Source organism: Marmota marmota, unplaced genomic scaffold (assembly GCF_001458135.2).
Source record: "Marmota marmota marmota unplaced genomic scaffold, marMar, whole genome shotgun sequence".
NCBI classification, from domain to species: domain Eukaryota; kingdom Metazoa; phylum Chordata; class Mammalia; order Rodentia; family Sciuridae; genus Marmota; species Marmota marmota.
This window is the reverse complement of record NW_026000137.1, coordinates 79,268-82,780: the sequence shown is the minus strand read 5'-3', so window position 1 is coordinate 82,780 and position 3,513 is coordinate 79,268. Positions and strand designations below refer to the sequence as shown.

Genomic DNA, 3,513 nt, shown 5'->3' with positions numbered 1-3,513 from the left:
AAAAAAAAAAAAAAAAAAATAAAAAAAAAAAAAAAAAAAAAAGATCTCTTCTCTTCACCGGCCCAGGCCCCCTGCTCAGGACTCTGCTGGGAAGGAGGGTGGGCACCTTTTCTTCTCCCTCCCCTTTTGGCTTCCATGTAAGTACAACTGGAGTTGGGATGGGGCTGGGTGCTGCCCTCTCTCAGAGCCACCCACCCCTGGCTGAGAGGCTGCTCCCCCCACTCTCCTCCCCTGCTGTTTCCCACCTGGGGACAGGGAAGGGGAAGAGCCCCAGGACCTCCCGCCTCTGGCACACTCCTGCAGCTGTTCTGTGAGCTGTTTGAGGATGAAGGTGACACTGCTCTGGAGGAAGGTGAGCCTGAGGCGGAGACTACAAGTTTGAGACCAGCCTCCTTCCCGGTCCCCTGCCTTCTGCAGACACCCACAGGAGCCTTCATGCACAAGAGTTGGCTGCACAGTTCACTGTTTTGAGGAAGTTAGAGACGACTCATTAAAATGAAGAGTCCTGCCAACAGGGAATGGTAAGACCTACCTGACATCTAGCTGTTCCTGGCTGTATTCATGTGAAGCAGCACAGTACTGTCACTCGTCCACATGGGAAAGGATGGAAAGACCAGACACACACACACACACACACACACACACACACAGCAAATTGATTGAGAAAACACATGATTTTTAATATTCTATTGGCATTGGGTAGTTATCAGTTGAGCCTGATTTTCTATACATCAAAATTAAAAGACAGAAAGTCAAAGAGTAAGCATTTGTTAAAAAATGAAACCACAGAAGAAGAAAACAACGAAAGAGACTTTAAAAAAATCTTTGCGTGGGGAAGGTCTTCAAAATATGACAAAACTTAGATATCACAGAAGACTGTCATTTTGACTACGTGGAAGAAAACTTGAAGTTCTCCATGGCAAAAATGAAAATAAATAAAAGTCAACTGGGGAAACAATATTTGTAACATTTCATGAATAAGAGCTGATTTCCTCAGCACAAAGAACTACTGTTAAGAAAGACTGCTGTATTCCACAGACAGGTGGAGAAAGAATATGAACAGAAATTTCGAGAAAAGAAATGGAAATGGCTCCTAAACACATTTATGATTAACTCCACTTTTGTTAAGAAATATGACAATTAAAATTTTAAAGAGATCGGTCGGGCACTGCTGGGAGCCATTAGCCAAGTAGGTATGACAATTTCCTTGTCAGCGTACCCCATGTTGCTGACATTTTGCAGTGACATTGAATGTAGTTGACCTTGCTCAAGGACCAGGGCGGATTAGGGTGTTCCTGGTTTAACATAATCGTGTTTAGGGCGTTCCCAGTTTAGGTTCCAGGTTTAAGGTTTAAGATTATTCCTGCTGGGAATAGGGCGTATCCTGCTGCCTGAGTTCCCCTTGAGTTCTCACGGGATTCAGAATATATTTTGGGAGACAGAAGCCCAGTGGAGGTGGATTTGGGCAGAGAACGTGGATTTCCCCAGAACGTGTTTGTATACGGCTGGTGTGAGTTCGGGAATAAAGAGTTGCTGTTTGAATCTACAAGCTGTGTGGTGGCTCGTGATTTTGTGCCCAGCCAGACTGCGACAGGGCACGGTCATGCACACCTGTGATTCCAGCCACTGGGAGCTGAGGCAGAGGACTACAAGTTTGAGACCAGCCTCAGAAACTTCAAGATCCCATCTCAAAATCTGAGAAAATTCTGGGGGCGGAGAATGAAGCTCAGTGGTGGAGCACCCCTGGGTTTAATCCCCAGCACCTTAAAAAAATCAATGCGGTCATTATTCTTCCACCAAAGTGACAATGGACATTCACTGATACAACCTCTATGGATAACCCTTCAGCAATGTCTATCAAACTTGCAAAATACAAACCCTTCAATTCAGAAAGCATGCATCTCAAAATATAGCCCTCAAATTCTACTCTGATGAATGTAGGCTGCTGTATATTCAAAGATACTCACTGTTGCATCATTTTTAATATGAATATGTTGGAACCATAATGCCACGGGGGCCCAGGCTGTGGTTCATGGTCCTCGGAAGACTGAGGCAGTAGATCACTTTAGTCCAGGAGTTCAGGACCAGCCTGGGAGGGGAAGATGGAAGGAAGAAAGGAAAGAAACGAGGTCAGGAAGGAAGAGAAAGAAAAGACTGCAGTCAGTAAAAAGCAGCCAAGCATCGTTTCCCATCGTCCACTTACCAAGTGTCCTTTGGTACCAGGCTCTCTCAGGCCTGGAGACAGACCACAGGACAAGAACCCATGCTCGGGGGGCCCGCGAGGTTGAGGGAGCAGACAGCAGCCAGTGAGGTGCACAAGCCACAGGACCGACGTTGGAGCAGGTCTGAATGGGGAGTCAGGGTAACTCAGGGAGGACACTGACAGAGAGGGATCAGGGACCCAGGAGCTGGGAGGAGAGCAGGGCAGACCTGGGAGAAAGGGAGGGAGTGAAGGCAGATGGGCAGGCAGAGCCTGGACCCCGCCGGGCTAACGAACCGCTGGGGATTGGAGTGCTGGTGCCGAGCGATGCTATTTTTGTATTTTAAAAGTGTCACTGTGGAGTGTTGGTGAGGATGTTTTGGGAAAAGGCACACTCAGACCATGCTGGTGGGACTGCAAAATGGTGCAACCTATGGTGATTCCTCAGAAAACTTGGATTAGAACCACCATTTGACCCAGCTATCTCACTCCAGAGTCTATACCCAAAGGACTTAAAATCAGCATACTATCGTGACTCAGCCACACCAATGTTTATAGCAGCTGAATTCACAATAGCTAGACTATGGAACCAACCTGGATGCCCATCAATAGATGAGTGGATAAAGAAACTGTGGTATATACACAATGGAATATTAATCAGCATTAAAAGAGAATAAAGGGCTGGGCTGTGGCTCAGTGGTAGCGCACTTGCCAAGCATGTGTGAGGCACTGGGTTCAATTCTCAGCACCACGTATAAATAAATGAATAAAATAAAGGTCTATCAATATTTAGAAAATAATTTTAAAAAGAGAGAATAAAATCATGGCATTTGCAGGTAAATGGATGGAGTTGGAGAATATTATGCTAAGCAAAGTAAGCCAATCCCCAAAAACTAAAGGTCGAATGTTTCCTCTGATTAGTGGATCCTGAGCTATGATGGGGGGAGGACACGGGAAGAATGCAGGGACGTTGGATTGGGCAAAGGGGAGGGTGGAGAGGGGTCACATGGATAGGAAAGATGGTGGGATGAGATGCACATCATTATCCTAAGTACATGTATGATTGCATGAATGGTGTGTCTCGACATCGTGTACAACCAGAGTACTGAAAGGTTGTGCTCCATTTGCGTACGATGAATTGAAATGCATTCTGCTGCCATGTACAACTAAGCAGAATAAAAAATTTTTAAAAATACAATCTTATGTAACCAAAATGCTTTTTAAAAAATGTCACTGTGGTTGCTGTGCTAAGACTGAAGCAGGAGGGCTGAGCAGGGAGACCAGAAGCCTTTGCAATGGCCCAGGGGATGGCC

The 3,513-nt window shown here is 45.8% G+C and overlaps 1 long non-coding RNA gene across 1 annotated transcript in view; it reads right to left on the bottom strand.

Moving 5' to 3' along the window:
- LOC125611201 overlaps nt 1-2,627 on the bottom strand; it is a 7,495-nt gene extending 4,868 nt beyond the window's left edge. Inside the window, exons 1-2 of the long non-coding RNA XR_007341338.1 lie at nt 2,204-2,627; nt 1,968-2,089 (exon numbers count right to left, since the gene is read on the bottom strand). This is a non-coding gene — a long non-coding RNA (uncharacterized LOC125611201). The remainder of the gene's footprint in view (nt 1-1,967; nt 2,090-2,203) is intronic.
- Between the last annotated feature and the right edge of the window lie 886 nt (nt 2,628-3,513).